The sequence below is a fragment of the Rhinolophus ferrumequinum genome, chromosome 6, assembly GCF_004115265.2.
Source record: "Rhinolophus ferrumequinum isolate MPI-CBG mRhiFer1 chromosome 6, mRhiFer1_v1.p, whole genome shotgun sequence".
Taxonomy (NCBI): Eukaryota; Metazoa; Chordata; class Mammalia; order Chiroptera; family Rhinolophidae; genus Rhinolophus; species Rhinolophus ferrumequinum.
The window spans coordinates 93,769,737-93,784,810 of NC_046289.1; the positions used below are offsets into that span (position 1 = coordinate 93,769,737).

Genomic DNA, 15,074 nt, shown 5'->3' on the forward strand with positions numbered 1-15,074 from the left:
TACTGCTATAGTATGTAGCCTTTTCAAATTGGCTTCTTTCACTTAGTAATAGGCATGTAAGTTTTCTACATGTCTTTTTTTTTTAATTAAATTTATTGGGGTGACAATGGTTAGTAAAATTACATAGATTTCAAGTGTCCAATTCTATAATACATCATCTATACATCACATTGTATGACATGTCTTTTTATGGCTGGATAGCTCATTTCTTTTCAGTGCTGAAAAATATTCCATTGTATGATGTACCACAGTTAATTTATCCATTCACTTACCAAAGGACAACATGGTTGTTTCCAAGTTTTGACAATTATGAATAAAGCTTCCATAAACATGCATGTGCATGCTTTTGTGTGGACATAAGTTTTTGTTTTGTTTAGTTTTGTTTTTTCCAGTTTAGGACTTTCAATTTGTCCCAAAATGCTGAACAAAATCATGATAAAGCATTCTGCTTTCCTTTACATTCCCCCAACACAGGGGAAAAAAAAGAATTGTAAGAAAAAAATGTGTTTTTTGGTACATGGGAAGAAACAATATAAATTCAAAATTTACAGGTCAGCTCTAGCACTCATCTCTTTAAAAAGTTTATACCCAGTCAAAACAAACAGGGTATCTCCCTTGAAATAGTATTTATAGGGATTTCCAAGTAGACCACAGGACTGTATGCTGTCTTGGAATGTCCTTAGAAGGCTCTGTCATTGACCAGGTAACAGTAAAAACCCAAGTCCTTTCTTTCCAATGGAAAAGGGAAAGACCGGGATAGAAGAAACGGTTCAAACTTCGTTTTCCTTGTGGCTTGTGGTCTCCTCCTCCTCCTCCTCCTCCTCCTCTCCCTCTTTGAAAGCCTCCTCGCCCTCCAAAGCCTCCCCGGCCTCCGCTACCAAGTCCACCTTGGCCTTCGCAGCCACCACCTTGGCCCCGAAAGCCACCTCTGCCTCCGCCACGACCTCCAAAGCCACCTTCACCCTTAGGCTTCGCCCAGTCCAAAGTATCTTTGTTTCCATCAATTTCACCATCTTCCCTGGCCTGCTTGGTGGCTTTGGCATCTTCCTTACTATTGAAGTCTACAAAACCAAACCCTTTGGTAGACCCAGTCTCCTGGGCGGTGACTATCCTTGCCAGAACGAAGCGGTCAAATGACTCCTTTAATGTCTCTTCTGAAGTCTCCTCATACAGACCTTCGACAAACAGAGTTTGGGATGGCTGGCTTCTTGCATTAGGTGATTTCCTAGGTCCTTGCAATTCCAGCCTGATTGCTCTGCCCTCAATGTCTCTTTTATTACAGGAATTTAAACTTTCTTTAACATCTTCAAATGACGCAAATTCTATAAATGCATACCCTTTAGATTTGCCATTTTGGTTCTGGGGCACTTTGATAAAAGTTGCCTTCTCAAATACTTCCTGAAGAGTTTCTTGTGTTGCACTGTAGGAGAGGTTGCTTAAAACCAGAGTTTTTGATTCACCACTCCAAGTGCTATTCTTTCCACCTCTGTAGTCTGGATTTTGACCTTTCTCTCCGGTATAGTACAGGGAAATGGATCACCCATCTATCTCTGTTCCCTGCTTTTCTTCAAACATTTTCTCTGTGTCAGCTCTGTCTTAAATTCGATATAAGCAGTCCCTTTACTCTTTCCATCCTTGCTGACTAATCTGATCTCCATAGCATCTTCAAACACTTCTTTTAATTCATCCTGAGTAACTTTGTAAGGCAGATTTTTAGTCAAAAGTGTTCTTGCATCTCCATCTTTTTAACTGTCTTTTCCCTTTGGTTTTTCTAGTTTAATTTCATTGCCAAAGACTTTTAAATCAGTGAAATCCAAGGCTTTTTCCAGGTCTTCAGCAGATTCAAAATCCACATAGCCAAACTTCCTTGACATACCAATTCTGACATCCACAACAGCGAGATCATTTTTAGCAAAAATATCACTGATACTTTTAGTATCAGTGATATTTTTGCTAAAAATGATCCTGCCTGTGAGAGACAGTTTTTAATTCAGGAGCAGATTTGTTGAAGTTCAGGTTTCCAACAAAGAGATTGAAAGATGTGGTTGGTCTGTGCCTTCCACTTTCTGTTTCTTGGCGTCAGGAGCCGCTTTCTGTTTGGCCATTTCCTTCTTTCGATTTCCAGGTGCTTCTTTGACAGGCTCCTCCTCCTCATCCTCGTCCTCCTCATCTTCATCTTCATCATCTTCCTCTTTGCCTTCATCCTCTGCGGTGCTCTTGGCCTTCACAGGAATAGCACTTTCAGGAGCTTTCTTGCCTCTGGCTGGTATAACCTCCATGGGTTCTTCTTCGGAGTCATCTTCCTCATCATCGTCTTCCTCCTCCTCGTCAGCTGAGGCAGCAGGCAGTACCTGCTGCTTTCATGACTGCCGGATCGAATTCATCCTCATCCTCATCTTCATCCTCATCTTCATCCCCATCTTCTTCTTCACTGTCGTCATCTTCCTCATCACTGTCTTCCTTCTTGCCATTCTTGCCATTCTTGGCTGGCGTGGCTTGGGTGGCTGTTCTTTTTCACCAGGAGTTGCTACCAATGCTTTGCCTGGTGTGGCTCCCTTTTTGCCAGGTGTCACCACTGCTTTGGCTAATGTAACTAATGCCTTTTTGGCAATGGCCGGTGTAGCCACTGCCTTTTGGCTGGGGACGACAACTGCTTTCTTGGCTGGTGTGGCAACTGCAACCTTTTTTGTTGGGGAAACCATCGGCTTCTTTGCTAGCGTAGTGGTAGCTTTCTTGCCTTTTTTCTGAGGAGTGACAACCTCTTCTCCGCTGCTTTCATCTTCTGACATTTCCTCATCTTCACTCTCTTCTTCTGTCTCTTTTGGGGGAGGAGCCATTTTCTTGGGGTCACCTTGATTTTCACTGGCTTTTGCGAGCTTTACCATGATGGTGGCTTATGACGACGGAATGTGTGGCGGACAAGTGGTGCAGATAAGGCCGGAGGAACGCAACGACGTCTATGGCATCTGCTGGTACTGGAGATCCGGAGCGCGTATACTTGGCTACCAGCTAGAGCTCGAGAGTGAGGCGAAAGCTGGACATAAGTTTTCAACCGCTTTGGGTAAACACCAAGTAACATGATTACTGCATTGTGTGGTAAGAGTATGTTTAGTTTTAAAGAAACTGTCACACTGTTTTTCCAAAGTGGCTGTACCATTTGGCATTCCTAGAAACAATGAATTCAAGTTCTTGTTTTTCCACATCTTCACCAGCATTTGGTGTCAGTGTTTTGAATAGGTACTTATTGGTGTCTCATTATTTTTAACTGCAATTCCCTGATGATACATATACATATATATCATACATATATATATACATATACACATATATATCATACATATATATACATATATACATACATATATACACATCATATATATATATGTATATATATACGATGCGGATCATTTTTTTCATCTGCTTGTTTGTCATATGTGTATCTTCTTAAAAACCATTTTTTAAATCAAAAACTTACTATGGAATTAGCTTAGTCTAAGTGTTGGGAAAAAATGGAGAGCAAGTTCAACAAATGTTAGTGTCAAGTTGTAGAAAGTACAATTGCTGAAGAAGCTCATGTGAACGATATATAATTGTTGTATAAACCTAGGGTGGAAGGTAACTTTTTATTGACCTGAAAACAGAATTTAAGAGAATATATCCTTAACATATAATAGGCACAGCTGTGAAAGAGTAAAATCTGACAGGCACTTACATGCTGAAATAATATAATAAATATTTACCCCCCCCATTGATCAGCTATGATCACTAACAAGATGACTTATATGAAAAAATTAAGTAAAGCGGTTCCTGATTCCTTTCTCATATTTTCTAGTATTCAACTCCACAAATATGTTTGGGGTTTGCACTGAAAATATCTAATAATTTCATTTTTTTCAAGTTTGTGAATTACTGAAGCTAAATCCTATCAGAGACCTAAAGGGAAATTACAGTTATTCTAAAGCATCAACAGAGAATGAAAAGGAGCAACGTGAAAGCCACTGTGGAATTGTCTGCTATTCAAAGCCATTGGGGATATCAGAAAATAAGCGGCATACTCAGATTTCCCTTGCCCCTCCAGTTCTGTTTGAATAAATGTTTTTTTAGGATGCTTTCTATTCCACATTTTAAAAGCAATTAATTTAAAAGAGGATGTATGTGCAGTAATACAAGTAATATTAAAATGGACAGAAGAATATATGAACATAAAAATTAAATACGAAATAACTTGAATAAACTTGATGTGGATGTTGAAAAGGAAAAGACAACATCACATTGTCACAGGAGTGAAGATCAACAAGTGAGAGAACTAGCAGAAGTTATGGAAGCATCAACTTCCTTATAACATCCATGTGGAGCAGTGGTAAGGGTTACCCAGAAAATTGCGAGCAAATCACCAGAAAAAATTGTAAAGAAACAAGTAATCATAATAAGGTCTATTGCCTAAGATAGACATTTATTCAGAGTTATACAGAAATCAAAGTGCAACTTTTTTTTTTTTTAAACAAGAAAAACATTTATTTGTTAGATTTATTTAATTAGTATAGTTGATAAACTTATATGTTTATCATGAAAAAAGTTTTAAGATAATTTTGAAACATAACAAAATTTGAACTTTATCATAAAAATGTGTAACATACTAAACTCTACAAATTATTTATAAAAGGAAATAACTTAAAACTAAACTAAAACAATCACTTTTAATTCTAGTACAGAAGTCAAGACAAAAGTATAAAAATAACTACACATTTTAAGAAAGGAAAAAAATTATTAAAATTGTAATACTCAATATATACCAATAACAAAAGATGAATACAAGTCACATTTGACAAGAGGTGTTCAAAGTGGTTACCATCAGTGTCCAGACACTTCTAATTACGGCAAACTGATCCAAATATAGAAGAACTAAAATAGTACTGAAATTGAAACAGAAATTTCAGGTTGACATATTTTCTGAAAATCAATGTTCAAAGGAAAAAATGGTGCATTGGAAGATGTACTTTCAACTATGTTAACAATATAATCATTTAGAAGGGGAAGACTCTGTTTATTAAGTATTCATGATTATCTATAAAATTGAAAATACAAAATTATACGTACTCAATTTCAAAATATGGAAATTATGTTTGTGGATGAAGGATCAACAACTCTGACATTGCTTGCAAATTATGTGGTTTCTAAAGTACACACTATTCAATGTTCCCATGAGCACGACATTAGAAATATTTCACAAACAAACATAGTAATATTATGATGTGGTACAATTTTCAGAAAGGACTACAAGAAAATAGACTCTATATCCTGGTGTACTTTTAGGTCTATTTACTGCAGTAATCACAACAGAACTTCTGTAAACAATCCTGTGAAGTCTTATTTTACTTTCTAAATAAATTCACCAAAATGGTTATTACAATGTTATATTAGTGTACTGATCTAAGAATTCTTTCTTAACAATGCATTTAGTTATTATTAAATGTGATTGTTTACAATACAACAACAATATAGGATATGAACACAGAATTTTATTAAGTATGCATTAAGCTTAAATATAAACACACTGAGAATGAAATGACAAATTAGCACCTAGTCTAACTAGTTTGTAGTTAGAATTACCAATCATGATATAATGATAACCCGTCATGCCTTAGCTTGTCTAGGAATGTGTGTTTGGTCCCACTCTAGTGTGTAGTCTCTTCTCCTTCACACTGATTTTGTAAATCTCGCTCCTGCCTGTGAGAGACATTTTCTGTTTCTTGATTCTGAACAGCTGCTCTTGGATGTTAATGCCAATATTCCAGAAAGCTCCAAGGCTCTGTCTCTAAATCTTCAGATTTCAAACATAATTTTGGAGATATATTATTCATGGTCATTTTTAAACTTAATAATTAAACTCTTGACTCAGTCTCACTAAAATTAGAAACAGGAAATAATATCATGTAGTACCTCTCAGTTTTAACATGAATGTAAATGCACTTTTAGAAAATGCAATGAGAAAAGAAAAAGGGATTCAATTTGATATCTATTTGCTCATAGACACAGACAACAGTTTAGTGGTTACCAGAGGATAAGGGGACGGGGGATTGTAGATGAAAGTAAAAGGGATCAAATATATGGTGATAAAAGGAGAACTGACTTTGGGTGGTGAACACACAATGTGATATATAGATGATTGCACAGAATTGTACAGTTGAAACCTATGTCATTTTACTAACGATTGTCACCCCAACACATTTGAATTAAAAAAATAATTGTTTTAAAGAGTGTCACAGTCTTCAGTATTACATATTGATTGTCTACATATAAATAAATAATAAATACAGTTCCTGAAAAAATATTAGAAAAGACTGGGAAGTTTATAAAAGTAGCCATTATAAGATGCTTAAAGGCTTTCCCACACAGCAGCTGTGACCAGAAATGGTGGTGAAGACTGTGAGCTCTGGCAGCAAGCAGTACCAAGTTCAAGCCAATAGACACCATAAAAGGGAGTTCATGCATTCTTTGAAAATTACAAAATATATTGTTCCAGATGACACAGAAAATAAGTGCACAGATTATGCATGGTATTTTCATTGTTAATTTCATCACTGCTGGCATTTTACCTAAAAATTGGTGTTACCTATATACTTACCTTGGAATTGTGGGTCAGGCATTTTCATAGAAGCATCTCATAAGAATCAATGTAGGCACAGTTTGGTAATAAAATTTAATTTATTTTTTTTATTTTAAAATTATTTTTATAGACAAATTATTTCTTTTGGGGGAGGGTTTAAATTCTTTTTTTTAATTAAAGTTTATTGGGGTGACAATTGCTAGTAAAGTTACATAGGTTTCAGGTGTACAATTCTGTATTACATCATCTATATGCCACATTGTGTGCTCACCACCCAGAGTCATTTGTCCTTCCATCACCATATATTTGATCCCTTTTATCCTCATCTCCCACTCTCTTTCCCCCCTCACCCTCTGGTAACCACTAAACTATTGTCTGTGTCTATGAGTTTTTGTTTCTTCATTTGTTTGTCTTGTTCCTTTGTTGTTTTCAGTTTTATATACTACATATCAGACGTTGGCCAAGACATAGAAACAACCAAAGTGTCCATCAATAGATGACTGGATAAAGAAGATATGGTATATATACACAATGGAATACTGTTCTGCCATAAGAAAAGATGAAATAATGCCATTTGTAACAACATTGATGGATCTTGAGATTATTATGCTAAGCAAAATAAGTCAAATAGAAAAAGTAGAGAAACATATGACTTCCCTGGCAAATTATTTCAATATTAATCTAATAGTATATAGAGAATCTGGTATAGGATTCTGGTACAGAACTTGGTATAAATCATCTAGACAAGTTCATCAATATATATGCTTTACTAGGAAGGCAAGATGAAGATAATGTTATATACCGGAGATACAATAAATATTTATTCTATTAGCCAGGGGCACAGACTTCTAGTTGTTTCCAAATCTGATTTCTTTCTCCTCTTTCATAGCATATTTAGCTGGTTTCATGAGTTTCCACAAGAGAGTTCATTTCCCTGTCTCCTCACAGGTAGTATTAATTCCTAGTCAGTGATGGAAAATGGGTGTTATTTGGCAGCTTCTGGGAACCTTTCATCCTGGAATAGAGGATAGCTCTAAGCCAGTACAATAGACTGTGAAACCAGACGGCTTCAGTTTAAATACTGATTTTTCCACTCTCAGCTTGTTACTTAATGTCTCCTCACATCAGCTCCTTCATGTTTAAAATGGAAGTGTTGGCATGAGCTTCCTCATAGTGTTGTTGCAAGTATTAAATTAGATAGCACATGTAAGTCCTAGTACAATGGCTGGCATATATTTAGTGCTTAGTCAGTGTAGTTATTATACTGTAAAGATATCACTTCTGACTTCTGATGAATTTGATATTAAAAAATGTTTAAACAATGCCTTTAAAAGAGTTATAACAGTAATATTCTCACAAAGCCATGAAATAAATAGGTAAGTTTATTCAAGCAAAAACTTCTATTCTGCCTCTATTCCTCCAAGCTCTACCAGAAATCTTCAGGGTACAATGATAATAAGTGACTGCAAGTTTGCAAAATGACATTCCTTCAGTGTTTTCAATCCCAGCCACTTGAGTTAGAATGTCTAAGTTTAAAAAAGAAAGAAAGGAAGGTGAAGAGGGAGGGAGGGAGGTAGGAAGAAAGAAAGAAAACACACATACACACAAAAGAACAATAACAACAAACCACATTCAAACTTTGAATCCATCCATAGTTCAATATTTAAAACCCTGTACTTGGGAAAAGTGAAGAACTTTCTATTCCCTTATCTGATGTATTGAAATTTTGCTTGAGAAATTTTAACGTTTGGCATGGACAGTGAAGTCCCTTGCTCAAGTGTAATCATCTGAAATTGAAGTATATTAAGCTCCTTCCTATGAAAGCTTTTCGTAATGCAGAATATGTAACTGTCTTCCTGGGTAACATGTTCTTCTGTTACTGGATGGTGCCCTGTTTGTACTTAACACAGAGTTTATTCCCCTCCAGGGCATGGCTTTCTGTATCTACCTCAAGTCACAAGTTTTTTGAAGAACTGGCAGATTAAGGGTACTCCCTGGCCTCTGTCTGTGGTTCTTCATCAAGTTCCTCACAGAGATGCCCCTCTCTGCCCTTTGCCTCACATTTTCAGCTCCTGTCACCTCTCTCCATCTTTTCTGTGCCCCGAGACATGAGATCATTCTAGAGCTTCTTTGATATACAGAAGCACCATTATTTATGCCAGGCAGAGACCAGATTGTCCTGAACAAAATGCACAGTCCTTCCTGTCTTGTGGCCATGCCATGCCTCTAAGTGTCAGCTTGTGAGACAAGATGTCCTCTCAACATCCATAGTTCAACCAGGGAAATGGATTCCTTCCTTCATTAAATGCCACTACCTCTACTCTCTTGACTCAGCCTTATCCTCTCCTCTTCCTATGCAATGAAAAGAATGTTCTTCAGCCTCCCTAGAGCAAGGTTTCTCAATCTCGGCAATCTTGACATTTTGGGCTGGATAATTTTTGTTAGGAGTGGAGGGGTAGTCTTGTGCATTCTAGGATGTTCAACAGCACCTCTGGTTTCTACCCACTAGATACCAGTAGTACCATCCACCCCAGCTTCATGGTGGCATTCAAAAATGTCTCTAGATTTTGTCAAATGTTCCTGGAGGGGGAGGAAGGGGGGCAAAATTGCCCCTAGATAAGAAACACTTCTCCAGAGGAAAGACACAATCCATAAAATTTATTTTCAAAACATTTAAATATGGCAGAAGCCCTCTGACTTTTTAAAAGGACTTTAGTAAGTTGGAAACAAATATTAGTAAAGACTTACAGAGTATTTTGTGTTTTCCATCTAACTCTTATCCATTACCCTGAGATAATGATTCCAAAGCTGCCTAATTGAATAAAATGATTGAGGGGGGAGCAAAAAGGGGGCAATTTCAAGAATAAAATATCAACTAATATTTCAAAAATATTACTCTATCACATGTATCTGTTGTTCGTAGAAGTCCAGTTTTCCATATTAATGGGAAAATAAAGGGTTTTTAAATTATGTTTGGATGGAAGTAGGAAATCAAAATGATTTTCCTCATTGACCTTCTCTCCACTGCACATGTAGCATATTACCTCAAGATATTACTCTGCATTATTTCATACCTAGTAACACGTGGTTACAAAGTCTGTCTCTTCTCTCTGCACTTCTTTCTTCCATTTTAGGGACTTTTTATTGTCAAGGTTCAGTTTCTAAATGGGACCCCTCTCACTGAGCTACTTCTCTAGCTGTGAATACAGCTCAGCCACCTGATTTTAGAACACCTTTTACTTCAAATCTGATATCATTAATGCATGTGGGCTGTTGTATATCTAAGAACATACTATAACTCCTCCCGTTCATTGACTCAAGGAGTTATTTTATATTACTTCTCTTTTCAACCTCATGGGAGTTTTCACTTAGATTAATTATTTCTCGATTGTTACTATCACCTTCCTCTTACTTTTTACAGATTTTAAATATACACTTTGTTTCTCTTTTTTTAAATTTACTTATTTTTGTTCCTATGAGAATCACCTGAGGTTGTTTCAAATTTTTAATTCTTGTGCCCTATGCAAAAAGGTTCCATATCTCATTTCCACTTAAATCAATTATTTTTCTTAAGTTTGTTCTTACGAATCCATAAGATATTTTGCTGAGGAAAACATGTTAAAGTATTCTTAATTCTTTTTTTCCTCTCACAACCCACATTCGATCTGTCAGGGAATTCTGATGGCTCTACCTTCAAAATATATACACGAGCCAATGATTCTGGCTTATTTTCTAACATTTCACAATTTCAGGTATTGTGGAAATAGTAGGTGCTTGATAATATTTGTTGAATGAATGACTTGTAGATGAAAATAAAGATTTTATTACCCATTTTATTGCACTACTCAGTTCACATGCCTAATAAGGAAGTGTATGTAAAATCAATAGTAATGCTATTGGTGAACTGGAAGTTGAGAAATACAAATTTTTTTACTAAAGCATAGAGGAAGAAAGAAGACACAATTCAAAAAAGATCATGACACAATTCAAAAGAGATCATAATAGACATATGGGGCATAGTGAAAAATAAAAAAAATAACAGTTAATTTGGGTACTAACAGAAAGACATGAGAGAGACAAGAATGAAATTTGAAGAGATTGTGTGAGAATTTTCCAAAAACAATAAATGACATACAGCCTCAGATTCTAGAAGTTTTATGAATTCAAATAGGGAAACACACACACACACTCACACACACACACACACACACACACACACACACACACACCTTCAAGGGAACAATTATAAGTCTAAGCATCTCCAATTTGGGGGAAATTAGGAAACACACTAAATAACCTATTCATAAAATATGAGAATTAGAAACAGTAAACTGAATGATAAAAATATAACATTTTAAAACATAGACTATAACAAGCTATCAATAAAGAAATGATATATGGTCTTAACTACATGTATTAAAAGAGAGGAAAGGCTGAAAATCAATGCTATATTCAATATGAGAAATGAAGAGATGAAAGTAAGCCCAAATACAACAGAAAGGGAATAATAAAGGCAAGGAAAAAAACTCAATTACATATAACTCAAACTTATAAAGAGAAAAATCGACAACGATAAAAGGTGATTTGAACAGAATGAATATTTTTATAGGTTTGTCAAGAGTCGTCAATGAAAAAACTGAATAAGGAAAAAAGTACTGATAACATCATAAAATACAATATTGTGACTCATTTTATAACAATAAATTTGAAATTTTAGGAAAAGATTAACAAATTTCTAGAAAAACACACCTTAGTAAATCACACACACACACACACCACAGAAATCTGTTAAATAATTTGATTCAATTAGCAACAACCTTCCCATAAAGTAAAATCAAAGTTTCGGCAGTTCACCAATGATTTTTTTTTCCCCCAAGTTTAAGGATCTTGGCTTATGTTTTCTCTTTCTCTACGTGCTGGAATTTAATCACAATACATTGTTTATTGTTCTGATCTTAACATAATCTCCCACTAAGTAATTTTCAATTATCTAGATCAGGACCACAAAGACATTAACTTCAAATGGTAGTTTTACTTTCTGATGGTGACTATTATTTTTATTATGCGAAGATTGGAGATACTTCTTCATAAATAACAAGAGAAATTTTAGTACTCTTTTCTAGGTGATACTGAGTATATTAGGATACATGAAGAGATTTTTGTCCTGATTCTTTTATGAAGATGTCATTTACCCTTTGAAATGCCAGCATCTGGCAGTCGTGAACTCCTTACTTAGTTGAACAAGCTCTAACTCAGGGAAAATACCAACAGCATACGAATGATTGACCTTTAAACAGGCCTTGCCTTTTACTGGAATTTTTAAGTCTCTGTGGTTGAGCTCCTTGCAAAGAATTTTTTTTCTATTATAAATTGTCACACACCTAAGATTTAGTTTTTGAATTCTCAAAAAATGTTGCATTCTGTTTATATCAAAATATCAGACTAAGATGTAATATTCTGAGCATCCTGGTAGTTACATCATTATTTAATCATCATGTAGGTACTATAGGTTTTTTTTCCTTTCCCATGAGGCTGCTTGTTTTGATCAATATTTGTGTATGTAAAAGCAAACTGACCAAATTCTTATATTGGTCGCCTTATATTTCTTTTATTTTCTCGACAATATCTATTAAGTACGTATCCTTTTAGACAAATCAATTTCCTTCTCTGTCTCGCAGGTTCCTGTCAGTAAAAGGAAGGGTTTTGAGTAACAGCCTGTTGAACTTCCCATTGCTGTCACTGCATGTCATGTATTCTCAAGGAGGATGATATTATCTCCAAGGGTATAAAGATTGTTTCTTTGGGAGGTGGCATGTTAGGTACTATAATAACTTGTGGCCCTACAAAACAAACAAATGAATGCATATATGATGATGGAAGGAGAACTGACTCTGGGAGGTGAACACACAATGTGATATATAGATGATGTAATACAGAATGGTACACTTGAAACTTATGTAACTTTCCTAACCATTGTCACCCCAATAAACTTTAATTAAAAAAAAAGAACAGCATATCTAAAAAAGTTCCTTAGAAAGAAATAATTAAAAAAAAAAAGTTGAGAAACATCTCTCTAAGTGTTTATGGTCCTCAGTTTATGGGCCCAGGTTGAATCATTTTGACAACTCCTATCCTTTTTCCATTTACACCATATAATCATGTGGGTCGTAAGTATAGGCATTCACAGTAATTATTTTCTATCCGACATTTGTATGCATGTAGACATTGTTGTATCTTTGAGGCCTATTTTTGTAAGCCATTATTTCCAAGAAATGAGTTGAACCCTAAAGAAAATAGCCCTCAGGAATAAATGTATACAATATAGAGAAAATGACACTACTTGATCATAAATATTCTCTTTGTGCTGAGAACTAGTGGCTTATGTTAGTTCTGAATTATAAGGCATGATTTTAAAAACGGAGCAAAAAATTGAGCATGATTTAAGTTACTACCTAAATAAATATTTAGGAGTACTTTCTTCTACTTTTAAAGATTAGACACAAAGTATACAATACAGTGAGTGTTCTTTCTTGCCAAGTCTGAATCCAAGATTTTGGAGACAAAATAAGCATATGTGTTTGTTTAAATATTTTTGGCACAGGAAAAAATAATTCCCCTTTGCTTTTTGTGAAGCAAATTAAAACAAAACAATTAAAAAGCCAAGTAAATATAGCAACTGACCCAGGATAACAACAGACTTGTCATCAAATGTAATCACTTTTCACAAAGACTTAATGAGATTCTACTCTTGAAGGTTTTATACTTTAAACAAGAGAAGCGGGCTAAGTTTTCAAATCGCAAAGGTTCTCAAAAGCCTGCGAGAGTGGATAAGCCTCTGCTGGCTGCGAACCATAACCTGCAGGCTGTAAATGGATGGCCCACGCCAATCATCACTTCCCCAATTCTGCCCTGCTGCAGTTTACTGCCCAAAGAGCGATTTCCAACAAAACCAATTCATTAGTGGTCAATATAGGTAACCTTTTCTAAACCTTAGACCAATAAACAAAAATGGCTAAACTGCAGTCAATTAAATGAATAATTAATTTAATTTCTCATTACATTGTGATTGTGATGATATTTTGCACAAACATAGCAATACGAGATACCGAATATAAATACATAATGAATGTGTTAGAATAATGGCTCCCAAAGATGTATATGTTGAAATCCCCTGAACCTATGAATATATTACCTGACAAAGGGGAATTAAGGTTGCAAATGAATTTGAGGTCACTAATCATCTGACCTTAAAGAGATTATCCTGGATCATCCTGTGGGCCCAGTATAACTTAAAGGTCCCATACATGAGGAGACAAAAGGGTTACAACATGTGAAATGGCATCTTGAGAAAGACTTAATTGGCCATTGCTTGCAGGCTTTGAACATGAAAAGGAGCTACAAGACAAGGGCTGAGTACAGCCTCTAGGAATTGAAGAAGGCAAGAAAACTGATTCTCTCCCAGAGCTCCCAGAAATGAATGCAACCGCACCAATTTGATCTTAACGCCATGAGACCATTTTGGACTTCTGAGCTCCAGAAATAAGATAATATACCGTGTTTCCCCGAAAATAAGACCTAGCCGGACAATCAGCTTTAATGCATCTTTTGGAGCAAAAATTAATAGAAGACCCAGTCTCATTTTACTATAATATAAGACCAGGTCTTTATAATATAATATAATATAATATAATATAATATAATATAATATAATATAATATAATATAATATAATATAATATAATATAATAATATAAAATATAATATAATACCCTGTCTTATATTTATTATATAAGACCGGGTCTTATATTAATTTTTGCTCCAAAAGACGCATTAAAGCTGATTGTCCGGCTAGGTCTTATTTTCGGGGAAACACGGTATGTGTTTTGGTTTAAGGCAATAGGTTTGTGGTAATTTGGTGCAGGCGCAGTAGGAAACTAATATAGATTGATAGATTTTTTTAAAGGGATGTTTTGTAATAATCTTATTATCATGGGTAAAACATGAACTGTCCCAGGCATTCTTCTCCAAGGACTGGTCCTGTACATGGACTCACACTATTATGAGTATCTTCAACATTAATTTTGTATATCAGAAATAAATATAAAAAACTTAATAATTTTTAAACTACACGGTTGTGGGCATTTTAAAGGTAAATTAGCCCACCTCAAGGATGTTGTTCTTTCTTTGCTTTAAATATATAATGATTTTTATATACTTCTATGTATATATGTGCATCCACTGGACACAAACTTTAAAAATTATCCACTATTTTTGTGTTATGTTTTGGTTAAATAGGGCTATTATGAAAAGGAAATTTTATTTCGGGGTGCATTTGTTTCTGTAAAGAGGACAATTTACACATAAGATAAACTTCTATTTGTCCTCTCTTTATAGAGAAGTGTTGATGTTAGCGATTTTTAAACAGTGAAACATCCGATCTCCTTAATATATTTATACCATCACAAATT

The 15,074-nt window shown here is 35.1% G+C and overlaps 2 pseudogenes; one reads left to right on the top strand and one right to left on the bottom strand.

The window, feature by feature from the left end:
* Window positions 1-627: 627 nt before the first annotated feature.
* Window positions 628-2,885, bottom strand: LOC117023223 (nucleolin-like; annotated as a pseudogene).
* Window position 2,886: 1 nt separating this feature from the next.
* LOC117023224 (cysteine and glycine-rich protein 2-like) overlaps window positions 2,887-15,074 on the top strand; it is a 32,835-nt pseudogene continuing 20,647 nt past the window's right edge.